This window comes from Daphnia magna, linkage group LG4, assembly GCF_020631705.1.
Source record: "Daphnia magna isolate NIES linkage group LG4, ASM2063170v1.1, whole genome shotgun sequence".
NCBI classification, from domain to species: Eukaryota; Metazoa; Arthropoda; class Branchiopoda; order Diplostraca; family Daphniidae; genus Daphnia; species Daphnia magna.
The window spans coordinates 9,470,050-9,483,795 of NC_059185.1; the positions used below are offsets into that span (position 1 = coordinate 9,470,050).

The 13,746-nt window shown below is 39.8% G+C and overlaps 1 protein-coding gene across 1 annotated transcript in view; it reads right to left on the bottom strand.

Moving 5' to 3' along the window:
• LOC116920822 (thrombospondin type-1 domain-containing protein 7A) overlaps nucleotides 1-13,348 on the bottom strand; it is a 29,992-nt gene extending 16,644 nt beyond the window's left edge. Inside the window, exon 1 of the mRNA XM_045171895.1 lies at nucleotides 12,730-13,348. The gene's annotated coding sequence lies outside the window, so the exon portion shown is untranslated. The remainder of the gene's footprint in view (nucleotides 1-12,729) is intronic.
• Nucleotides 13,349-13,746: the final 398 nt, after the last annotated feature.

The following is a 13,746-nucleotide window of genomic DNA, read 5'->3' on the forward strand; positions in this document are numbered from 1 at the left end:
TCCTGTCTTACTGCGATATCAGCGCTCTTCCAGAAACCCTTCCCCACCCTTCCCACCCATTTCTTAGGTGAAATGCTAAAGCCCAAAAAGTCTCATTTCTCATATACGTATGCACACTGTTTTATAATAAATATGTATGTTGTACAGTATATAGTGTATATATTTATTTAGGTCATACGTATACGAATTAAAGAGAACCCAACAATGTATGGATTTCGGGAACGAATCTATGCATTTTCTTATTAGACTATACGGGCGTTTCGGGGAAAAGATGTAAGAGATATTAGATTCGCTGGAGTGAGATAAACCTATCGGTGGTCCTGATTCCTGATCTCCGGCGCAATTTACGTGGAATATTATATCTATCAGTGGCGACGGATTGCCGTCTATAGCCCTGTGTAGCATTTCTTCCTTCATACTATTAACAGCATGGGGTATACTATATAGAGTGCAGTATATGTGAAACGAGTGTGGGACAAGATCAAGGACTCTAAATTGATCGTTTCGGGTCGCTTCTTCCATGTCGTGTCGTCCGTGTCCAATCCCGCGGCCGCACCCCCGCTTTCCCCCGTAGATATAATTGCATTAAGTCGGGGAGAAGGGACGGCGAGCCAGTGAACCGTGAAGCGCCACAGCTGAGATCGGAGGGTATAGAAAACTAGACGAGTCTCTAAAGGAGGTTGCCATGTAGTTAGGAGAGAGAGAGGGGCCCTCGTCAACACAGAAAGAGCTCGTTTCCCGTCTGCTGCTAAAGTAGATATTAAAAAGGACGCAGATGCTGGCTGGGAAAATCTCGCCTTGGAACTCTTAAATAAGATTTCTTGACGGTTCACTTGCCTTTTTTTTTTTTTGGTTTTTGGTTTTTACTTGCGGGGCTTATCTGTTTCTTCTCTCGGGCAGATGGAAAAATAAAAGAGCAACGAGCTTTCCGTTAAGCTGTTGGACGCCTTTTTGCTGTTGAGTGCGTCCATTGTTTCGGATTTAGACTTCGCCTTTTCTATTTCAAGAAATCAATCGTCAAACTCCGACGTTAAACTATATGGGATTCGTGTGCAGCGCGTGAACGCGGTATTGCCGCGTTGTTATATACATTTATAGCACGCAAATAAAAGCGACGGCCATACACGGATTTTCACGAGAAACGCTCCAGTTGATTGGCTTCAGCGGCGTTGATTAACGTGACGCTTTCGTTGTGGAAATCCAAAGTGTGTTGGCTCCAACAAGTCATTGCCTGGTCTACTAATAAAGCCGAAAGACAGAGACATTTGTAATATTACAGCCAAGATGCGTGTTCTGTCAGGAAGAAGAGGCCTTACTATTAAGAGACTGCGACTTTGAGTCCCACTCACGAGGCTCATCATCAAAGGAATTGCCATGCTAAATAGACCGTGTCGACCTCTCTCTACTCTCTCCGCAGTCTCCTATTCTTTCTTCATTTCTCTTTGTCTCTTTCCATTTTATTCGATTGATGCGTGTTTTACAACTCTGTCGTCTATACTATACGTCGTGCCAACGTTGACTGCGGGATTCCCTTTTTTTTCGTATCAGGAAAAATAAAAATAAATCAAAAATGGGGCACCGCACCGTTTGCAGAGTGCATCATTCTGCAGATTGAGCTTGACATGTCTCAAAAGCTGACAGTTCCTAAATTGAAACATGCTGATTCGATGGATGTGATCTATTTCCCATCGCCAAAAGAGAAAGGTAGACACAAAAAAAATAAAATAAAAAAGAGACTGGAGTTGAAGTTCCACAGTGGTGTCACGCGAAACTGATGAGAGCCAAAAAGAAAAGAAGAAAAAAAAAAAGGTAAGCGAACTTGCTGATTGGATCAATGTCAATCACTGACATCCACACACAGACACACACACACAGAAAAACGCATACATTTCCCTATAGTTCATGTCAAAAGATGCGATTGATTGACGGCATGTAGTTCGTTTCTGCTTCAAATAAGTATTAGGTGGGTGGATCAAACAGTCTGAATTGGATGAACGGTGGGGTGGAGTAAAACATGTCACTATATGCTACTTTGGTTGCCATGACTACGCACAGTACTGATATGCTTTCAGAGCGCTTCAACTGTTTTCAAGTCATTAGCAATGGAAATGTGACAAGTGAAGCCAGAGTAACAGCTGTACCCTATTTTGCATCAATGCCAGCTCGATGTTAACTATTTGCATTTTCTGTTGTCCATCTGCCCGATCTCCCCGAGCACATTCGCAATATATACCCCATCGTAGCAATGCGTATAATATCTCTCGTCCGGTCGCTATATAGACGTACGGTAACCATGGCTGCCGTTGTCGAATGTCCTTTTGACTCGCAAGTATATAAGTACCCCGCTCCCACTCGTCTATATACTCTTAACGTCCGTCTACGTCAGGCTTTTTTTTTTGTTTTGTTTTTTTTTTTGTTGGGGGGGTATGGTAGTGAATATTTCACTAGCTGGATGCGACGACTTACGGCTTATGGAGTTTGGCAGAGTGTGGCGTTAGATAGAGGATGAAAACGAGGCTATAAGAACCAGACGCTCGGTACGGGTAGTAAAAAGCCAAGGCAATCAAATCGTAGAGTCAATTCAATTTGCTTTTTTGCCTCGTTGGTGACAACAACAGCAGCATAGGACGTGGACGCCCAGTTTAGAATCGATCCCGCCAGCCGTGATATATAAGAAGGGCTGAGAACAAAAGGTTTGCGGCCATCGTGACGTAAAGTGCGGGGGAGGAATACGTTTAAGATGTAACAAAAGGCTTTCAAACTTTCAAAATAGCCGAATATTTTGATTTTGATTTATTTTTTATTTTGTAAATCCTGAATGTGATTTTTCGTGTGACTTTGTTCAATGGTATACGAAAGATGCGTGCCTTCCTTTTCTTTTTAAATAAATAATATTCATATTTGATTTTTTATTGTTGTCTTATCGAACACTGGAACTATGGTCGTTCTCTCTTCAACCTGCTCCAGGCTTTTATATATACAGTACTATATTTGTTTTTGTTTTTTCCCCTTTTGTCTCTACAATACGATAGCAACAAGATGTGAACCCTGTAGGCCATCAAGGAAGTCCCTCCACTCTGTTTGGAACAGGAGAAAATTCACCTAAGAGCAGCCAATAATAATGAAGCTTCATTGCGATGAGCACAATCGCCTCAAGTCTCGCTTTTGTATACATATAGACAGAAGGGACTATAGCAGCACAATGCGGCATTACGAAAGCACCAGCAAAAAAAAAATATTTATACAGACAGATCTTCTTGTTTGTGTCTAAATACGGAAGAAGGTTGTGAGTGAAAAAGAAGGAGGCAGGGGGGGAAAAATGGGAGACGCCCGTAAAACACCGTCATTCAATATCATTCCCTTTCGATTAACCCACTGTATCAACAAATTTCGCCGAGTGCTAAGTTCTTCTGTACACACAAACACGCAGAGCGACCAGCAAGCCGCCCCGGCCTCTATAAAAGAAATATATAAGGAGATCTTACTATATGTATATATAAATACATGGGCCAGCACGTCGTGTCTAAAAAAAAAAAAAAAAGAAAAGACTCTCTCTCCATAGAATTTAGCTGTTTCCAAGATGGAAAGGGGTAGAAAGGGAATGGTAAAAAAAAAAAAGAACAAACAGAAAAATACCGAGATCGATAAATGCCTCCCCGTCAGCAAACGAATCCATCTAATCAACTCTTTCGGTTCCGTGCTGGCGTCGTGTATATCGAACCGGATTCCTTCTAGCGACGCCAAGGAAGCCAACGTTATTGCTTTAGCCATTTGGAATTGATTAGATGTATGTGTACATAGGCTGACAATGTTTCGATGGTTCGTTTATAAATTAGAAGACCTTCTATTAATCCTAATACAGTAATTAGTTATTCACTAATTTGAAGGTATTGATTGCAGACGTGCGATGCCGAAGAACTATGCAAGCATTACAATTTTCGTTGGAATGTTACGTGTTCTTTTTTCGCCGAGTGTTTCATTGTGATTTGATTTTGATTGGTGGAGCTATATACTCTATCCAGCGGAAGTTTGCCGCTACGGTGGAAGCCTCAGAGGGTGGGGGGATAACGGCGTCATTTGCATGTAAAGGACTCTGGAAAAGAGGGTTGAGATCGCGTTCCCCTTGGATGAGGGGAGGTGAGAAAATGGATGGCGTGTACATATCAGGCGTGACGAAGCGACGGTATATATACAAAACTTGGCCCGTGATGACGATGAGATTACACGATATCGTTCCTGGATTTGACAAAGAAGAACGAGACGAAAACTAACGTTTCGTTCCGCGCGACGTATATATAGTCATTTAGATGCGACGTTCAACTTTAAGAATCCGGAGAAAACTTGTAGTCTACGTATAAATTAAATAGCGTAGGCCTAATACTGGGCTTGAAAAATCCGTCGTTTTCGACGTCTGAAATCCGAAGCCGTGTTTTTCTCTTACAGCGTGACATAACAAACTTAAAGGAAATCAGCAAGTTCTGTGTCTCAATTGAAGTTTCACGGCCATCAGTTCTGGATTTGCGGATGCAACTGAAGATTGCGTCTCTGATCGAAAGAAGCAAATGTCCGGATTCAGAAATGGAAGCAGTTAAAAGGATTGTATAGAAACTGGACGCCGACACTGCCTACCACCACATCCGTTTGCCTCTCGACGTATAATAGTCGATGTTGACGTCTTATTTCGACAGACAAGAACCCCAAAAAAAGAATTTTAGACGTATATATAGTAAACAAACACGGCAAATTAAACTTATATACACTCCCGAGTGGCATATCCTCTAATCAGAAAGCTATATATATATACACAAAGAGCCACACTAATTTCTCAATGGGGAACAATGGCTGCTGTATACCATATAGAAATAGTGTAAAGCAAAACTTCAAATATCACGGCACCAGGGAGAAGTAACCCAAAAAAGTTTATGGTCGACTTCATATTATCCCTTATACATCGCGTTTTGTTCCTTTTTTTTCGGGAGGAGGGGGGGGTGTAATTTTTCGTTTATTACACGAATGTTATCGCTAATTCATCAACAGGTAGCCTCGTATTTGGTATACACTATTCCCTTAATTCCACTTTGTAAACATTTGTATAACGGATGATGTATATGTATAACGAGCCCTATTGAAAAGATGACGAGCTAAAAGCACACACACAATAATAATTGTGTATACCCAAAAGGAAGGCATTATGTACCGAAAAAGAAAAAAAGAAAAATGTTCAACAAGGGGAACTTTATTCTATATATTCCAACAAGCCGACGCGGCCCTCGTCTCAACTATGACCTGTATAAAATGTATTGTACGTCACCATAGAAGCCTTTATATCCCTCTATATACCTATATTTTCATTTTCTTTACACTTGAACAGACGCCGAACGAAAAAAATCAAAATAAAATCAATAAATACGTATAGAGGCGAATAGGGCAACATCGAAAGCGGGCATATATAGCCGCGTTCGGATATATCTCGACCCTTGATCGCACCCTCTTCCATTTTCTCCCGTTCCGGTAAGCAAATAGAATCACAGTTTGATGTAGTCTATCCATCTGTCATCATGAGTAGGGGGTGAGCTTTCGGCTTGAACCGCTTCCTATATAAGTGCACAGACACGGGTATATAGATGGAAGAAATAGACGGCGGCATATATCCCAGAGAACATAAATGCCTATTTAAAATAAAAAGGGGGGGAGGTACGAGGGGGAGCAAAAATGATGAACAAGAGGGAGCAAACATTGCCCCAAATTGGAGGAGCAAAAAAAAAAAAAAGCAACTACTCTACTTTATTCATTGTGTAGGAGGAGAAGGAGGAACGAACGTAGAGATGGAAAAATGTATAGATGGAGAAGAATGGATTGCAATCTTTTACTACCAATATAGACGCCGTCCTATCAACATTTGGAAATTGCCTGAAGCTTCGGAGTAGGGAAATAAAAAAATAAAAAAATAGGGGGGAGGAAGGGTGGGGAAGTCAGAGAACGTAGAGGAAATATGCTTTTGCAGTTTGGGCAAAAGGTTGAAAAACGTAAACTTCAAAGAGGATGTTAAAATAAGCGAACCATTCCCTATATAACGCAACTCTTTTTTTTTTTCTTTTTGTACTCGGCGGCCCCCAACTTTTATTTATTTATTTTTTTTATTCTGAAAAAGCGCCAGAGTTTTGACATTTAACGTCACAATGTTCTTTTTCTATTATATATATGGCAGAGGTGGGTGTTGTTTAGGCTTCCTGAAAAGAAATCACATCGGCATGTCGGCGCGACAACAACAATGCAAGTTCGAATATGTGCGACAAGAACGAAGGAATGTCAGCAACGCTAAGCGACGCCTATATAAAACACGCCCATTTGGTATAGACATATAGGGCTATCGCATTTTCTTTCGATTTTTTTTTTTTGTTTCTTGTTCCCTTAATTTTTGAAATACATCGATGCTTTCTCGTAATAGGCCTACCAAATGAAAAGATAAACAAAAACGGATCAATTCGGATGGACTGACCTGTTATAGGCACGTGAGTCCCAACCTCAGATAATTCCCATAGATCAAGAGATTGCAAATGAGCATGTAGGTTCAATTCAAGTTTGATTAGCTAATGGTAAGTCTATGATATACGAACGTATATATTGGGCTTATATTGTATACGTCATATGTTATACATTTTCTATTATATAGTTTATTTTCGTCTTTGATGAAGCAAATATATAGCTATATATGTATTTTTAAAATTTATTATTAGACTATACTTTTATGTATGCGAGGGAAACTTTTTGTCTGGCAATATATACCATATATCATTTCTTACTAGTAAGGAGAGACCAGCAGTCAATCACAAAAGAAATTTCGAACAGCAACGGATTTATTTGTATTCTTTTTTTTTTTTTTTTGCGGCCTTTTAGATATATAGGAAATGGGATTTGAAACTTGTTCAGACTTTGGTGACGCTTCGTATTTTCTGCCTCTCTGCTGTACACATATATATAGGCAAGTTGAGAATATTGACTCTGTCATTTTCTGCCGACGTGTGCACTCCGGTGAAGAGTAGAATAAGAGGCAGATCTCTTTTTTTTTTTTGCTTCTTTCTTTCCTCCTCTTTTTTTTTTCATCTTGAATATCAATGCCAATCCACCTCACGGTTACTTCCATGTCTATCGTCAGCGTATATTCAAGACAGCGCGGGTATACTATTCTTTGCGTTTTTTTTTGGCTCAGTCGACAAAGACGAGAGATAAAAGATGGACTAATCATCAGACGAGGCACAAGAGACATGTATGAGCATTATTCGTTTAACATTTTCGTTGACATGACTTGTAAGGACATCATCAAATTTGGCTAACATTTCTCTTTTCCCTTGTCTCTCTTGCCTGTCCATTGGTTTTGTTTTTTCGTATATACATTCACTTGACTATAGTAGATAGGACTTTAATGCGACGTTCAATTGCTAAAAGAAAAAAATTAATAAATAAATAAACGTTTTCATTGGCGCTGGCTGCGAAATTAGCATATAGCATCAGCAGAAGAAAAAATATATATATCGTTAAGGACGTAACGAGTATATGCGCCTTGGGATTGCATTGGTTTGAACTGACTGTTATAGCCAGCGCTTCACCAAGAACGTCGCCATTAGGAAAACGAGATTCGAGGAAAAAGCGGCGGCGTCTTTACGCATATGATTATACGTCCAAAGAGAAGCAGCCAAAAGGAAATTGCGCCCGCAGGATCGAGACTTGAAGCTGAAGCGAGAGAACCGCTGGCCAGAAATGTTTCGTATAGTTTGAACTTTTTTTTTTTTCTTTTTTTGTGGGTTGAATCGAGAAAAGTCATTTGCTTCAAAAGGATTGCTCGCCAGTGCAACATATCGTGCAAGTTCTGCCAAGGGTTTATATACGAAGCAACTTTTGAATTAGAATATAGTGGGACAACATCACACGACAGTAGCGCCTAATATAGAAAAAGAAAAAAAAAACTTGAACGGAAAGTTAACTGACACGCAAGTTTCGCAAGTTTTGTTTTTTTGCAATGTTCCCTTTGCGTGTGTTTTGTTTTTATTATACAATTTTCTTTTAATTCGTTAACGAATTCATGTTTTCTTACATAGCTAAAAAAAAATAATAAAGAATGTGGAGATAAAACCAAAAAAAAATTGGATTTGAAATTTTAAGCATTTTCCGACATTGCCGAGTCTTTAATTTTATCAATGTTTAAAAATGACCCGACGAACAGAATTGCAACTATATTGATTAACTGGAATTAAAAGCAGAGCCACCGTTTTTAATGTATGCCTGTGCTTTCCCACTAATGAAATGCGAACACAATCAAGGGATTAAAAATCGTGCGTGTTGTAGACTTGTTGGAGACAGACGAGACAACAACAAAAAAAAAGAGAAATACTTTGCGAGGGCGGTAGAGGATTTCAAGTAAAAAGCCTCTCTCCGCCGTCCTATATATGTACTGCTAGAACAAGCAAGGATCAAACCGTCATCGAACCGTGGGCCAACCACTTCATTGACGGTGCGGGGCCGTTTCTATATATGAAAGAGGATTATGGTGAAGGCGATGATTGGCCGCTGCCAATAAAAAGCAAATGCCGGGCACGAACAAAACGATGCACTCAGTGACGAATCCCAGAGTTAATCCATTCTTTCGCTCTATATATCTTTCCCTGTGTCTATCTCGCTTCTCGTATAATGTCTTATATACGCTTCATAAAAATATGGGACGGCCTTTGGGATCAAATCAATCGCAACGAAATAAAAATGGCGTGAGTGCTGTTCTAAAAACCATTCGGGTTCAGCCTCATCGAGGTCTTATCTCTTTCGCATCCATCACAACCGTTTGCACATTTTAAAGAAACCTTCTTCGCTATATTATTTTCGCCTTTCTTTTCGTTATTCCAACGTTCTTTGTGAGCTATATCGTGATGTGGATCGGACAAGCCTCTCCGTCCGTTCTTCGATTCTATGGAGCAATCGATGGAAGGCCACAAGACTTTTCTATGAATTCTACAACAAATGAACCACGACGATAACTGGAACAGAGTTGCATTTAATGTGATATCAATGCTGTTAAAAAAGAGAACAAAAGGATTTTTTTTTTTAAATTTATTATAACGGACTCTGAGCGAGAGAGGCAAATCTTCGTAAATTCAGTATCGGAGTATTGAGAAAGAAAAGAAGAAAAAAAACAACGGTTGTCATCTTAGAAAAAGGAGAAACGGGGAAAGCTATTTGATTTATTACAATAAGCCTTGTTGGCGAGTGGTTGAAAGAATGCGGAAGATCGTTCGCTGCTATATACAGTCGAGATGAATCATGAGCCGTGCAGTTCCAAAATGGGATGAATCATTTTTAGAACGCCCTTTTTGCTGCAGATTATTTGAAATCGGCCTGAGTGTCTTTTAATGGCAAGATTGTCCCGCAAGAAGAGCAATGGCCTGCGTTTTTTCATCTGACTAGTTCAAATTTATTTCCCAAATCGATATAGTTTGTTAAACGATTTTTAGGGAAAATGAAACCAGCACTGCGCTTGCGGCTGATCACAGTAGGTTATCACCCTCGTCAATCCCAATCCTGATGTTAAAAAAAAAACAGGGCAGAAAAAAAAGTAATAATAATAATTTAGGCCGGTGGCATTTTTTTCTGATTATGGAAATTGTAGGGTATTTTTGGTAGGTTCCGACACGCCCACATTTATACATCAACCCGACGTTCCTGATGATCCCATATAATCATTCGATTGGGAGTATAGCAAAACTACGTGTAAATGCAGCCTCGATTTTTTTTTTCGGGAATACGATGAACCTTCATTTATACAATTCATTTATACACGGAAAGTACAGTTATATTTAAGAAAGAAAGAGCTTAAAACAAACTTTTACTTTATAATCAACAGCCTGAAAAAATAAAGAGGAAAGAAAATTAGGGGGGAAAGAAGTATATAGTCTATATACGGCAGTTGTTGAGACGCCATTTTTATGGAAAGAGAAATGCACGTAATTAAGAACGTAAAAAAAAAATAAACAATTACAGTGACACTCTCTGTCTTCGTTTTCATTTCTTTTTAAAAGTTGTTCTTTTTTTTTCTTGGAGCCGTTCCGTAATCTGGGCGCTCCTCTACCACATCTAACGTCGAAAGAAATCTCGGGTGTTATGACCGCCGTTATCAAAAAAAAATAGTAAAATGTGTATATAGTGTAATAATCAAAAGAAGACGAAGTACCGTCTTTTTCCATTTGCAGCAGACGGCTTATATTTTCGAGGTTTTTATTTGATTATATGTATGGCGGGTGTTAGACTTGGATCGAGTTGAAATCTTACACGTATATATATAGAGAAAGTACGCCATAAAAAGTATGTAAGAAATATAAGATGGACGGCAAAATTGAATTTGCTTCGGATTCGTTGGCATTTCCAATGCCATCAGAACAGAACGGCTTTCAGCGCCTTAATAATCCTGAATGAAATTCTAACGAAGCTCCAATTGACCGGAATGATCTGATGGTAATGAATAATGACAGCCAAGGAAGGGGAGGGACTGACTGGACTCGCCGCTCCACTAATATACGTTAGGGAGGAGTTGGGAAAGCGTATAAAAGAACCAAACTATACAGCAGCGATGAAAAGGGAGCAGGAAAATAAAATACAACAAAAAAAAAAACGCGGGAAAAAAACGAGTATCTTGAGAGAAGAGGATAAAATCAGTAGAGACGTGACAGCGTTGTCAAATGCGACCTCCGTTTCGTTTGACATGCAGAATTGCCCTTGCACACGCCCCATATCCTAACGTCTGCGAGCAAAGTCGACTCTGCTGCCATCCTTTTTTGCCGATATCGAAAAGCAACCGAATTGATCAAAGCTCCTCTCTTATGAATGTACTGCATACAACGGGGATAGACTGTATATTTATGCAGTGCAGCGCGGCAGTATCAGATGAAATAGATATATACGCAGACGACACTATAATATATATATATATATTTTTGAAGAGGGAAACAAAAAAAGAAAACAAAAAACGAACGCTTTATGTATAAGATGTGCGGCTGTGCGCGTGTAAGCTATATAGACTGCGCGCATCCTTCCTGTTTATAATATATATACACGCTGTTCACGCTAGTTTGCGCTTTTACGGGAGTTGGTGCTGTTGGCCATCGTGAATAACTTCGGTGGGCAACTGACGACCGACCGAAGATATAAAGAGATGATGGGCTATTTCGATCTTCTCCTTTCGTCATCGAAATTCAGCTTTTTTTTTTTTCTCCTGATTATCTGGTTATGTATGATATAAAGTATTTCATTTGCTTTTCTTTTCTTTTATTCCATTTGCTTTTATTTTTTAAGATGAGACTCGTGAAAAAAGTCCATAAAAGCCAATACACGATACAAGAGAGAGAAGCCTCTCTGCATATTCCCTAATGGGGATTGGCTTTTTTCTTCTATCTTCATTCCCGTGAGTTTCGTATATCAAACAGTAAAAAAAAAAGGCAGGGAAAGAAAGAAATGTAGAAAAAGAGACAGAGTGGGGGGGGGGGAATAGTATAGATGAATTTTCCATGTTGAGACTCTTGCTTTTTGCTTTAAGAGCCCTGAAACCCCCTCGCAAAGTCATGTATTAATGTTGGAGGTTTTGTATAAGAGTCCAGCAAGAGCCCCCCTCCCCCCCCATTCTCGAGTGGGAGTTTTGTTCTTCTTTCTTTGATAATTTTAATCTTTTTGTTTTTTTCTCCTATAATTATTTAAAAATTCTATTTCATAGAAAACTAGAATTGTTGCTTGATCGTAGGTTGTTGATGCAGCACTCTTCTTAATTAGGCCTACATTAATAATGTATATTATAACCCTTTCGAATGTTGAAATCCCACACCAATAATAAAGATCGTCAGGCCCTCGCTTCTTGACTCATTGCCGCCTCCGCTATAGTGACTAATTAGTACAACATGAAAACAATCTCCCAATTAATTCAACAGAAGCAAAGCAGTCGTATTTACAGAATAAAGAGGGCTGAAAGGGACTCCAAATGTATATAGTATAGCTATATATAATATAGGTCCAATTGAGCAAAAACGTGGTAGTCTATATACAAACAAAAGGTTTCGGCAATTGTGGCAATTTGCGCTTGGTTTTGATTCGCTATAGATAGTGATTTCACATTCAAAGAATTTTTAATGCAAAAAAAAAGAACGGAGGGCCTGATGATAATAAAATGACTGGGAAATTTCAGCGTCATGGTCGGCGCACACACGCGACACATAACACCAACTCGTATAAAACCAACTGCATAAAACACACTAAAATAGAGTTTAGAATTTAATGGCATGTTTTGTGGAGTTTCAGCTGGATAGTCTCACACCACCCGTTTTCCTTCCATATATATTCTCTATACTCTTTATTTTTTTGTCCACGCTTTTTGACGTTATTCTCTTGTTATCCAGTGATGATGGAAGTGCACCGAGCGAGCGTCATTCTAGCGACTCGCCTTTAGTTTACTCGTTAACAGAGACGTGGAAACTTTTTGCACAACTTTTGAGTATACTGTATTGATGAACCTTCTGGCCGCCTCTACCGTCCTCATTTCGTTCTCTCGTTCGTCTGTACTGTCTATTTTCATTTCACCAAACTTTCATCATCTCCGTGTTGCAAGGCAATTTCGCAGTAAAAAGGCAGAATTCATTCAAAAGGGGCAAACTCATTTAGCGCGCGCCAGTTCCAACAAAATGCATAACAAATGATTGTTACCTGTATCCAGTCCTCGTCTGCTTTCTTCTAAATGTGAGAATAATGTTCCCGGCTATTTCTTGCTGCCTTTTGTCAGACAAAAAGCCTTTGGGCGTTCCGCTCTGCTCCTTATGATATTTGAGTTACTGTTGCTGCCACTGCTGCTTCGCTTTATTGTGTTCTGCTATTAGAGCAGTTCTATTGGTGTGATGCACGCACACACGCCAACGACGTCCTTTTCTTTTCTTTTTTTCTTTTTATTTTTTCGTAATGTATACGTACGTACGTAGGGATACACAAAAGTCTTGCTAACACGAGCTGGTTGAGTTCGATGCTCTGCCAATGTCACTTTGTTTTAACGAGTGAAACACATACAAACACACAAACAAGAATAGCTAAATTGTGATTGTGACAAAACAAAGAGAATGTACTATCTGCAGCGCAGAGATCGGGTGGATAACAAGTCCAAAGAGAGGCGAATGAAATGATCGGTGTATAGAAATGTATACGGGACGTAGTAATGGACTGTCACAGACTACTCGCGTAGCGATCCAACACGTGGGCCAGCGCGCAACTGACTGTTTGCCGAAGGGACGAATAACCGTTCGGTTATATAGTCTTGTGCAGCGCGACTCCCTCGCACGGTGCGTTGTGCACAGATACACAGCAGCAAGCCCCATTCGGCCTTTTTCTGCTAGATTCTGCGCCGTCGCATCCGTGCTGGCGTGAATGCATACGTATATTACTCGTTTGTTCTTTCGTCCCGCTCGACGGCTTCTCGCCAGGCGTTCGCCTCACACATCTACAGACAGAGAAACAATCATGTAAAGGTTCATTAGCTCTATCTTTTGTAATTAGCTGCATCAGATACAAAGAGAAGAAGAGAAGAAAGAATAAAAAAAAGAGAGATGAGAAATAGGGTAAAGAAAAAGAAAGAGGCGTGGCGTATACGCAGCTGGGTAGATGATAAAAGGTCCGTCCCGACAAGCCTGTACGAAATTTTTATGTATTATGTACGCTATGACGGCTGGGCTGTAG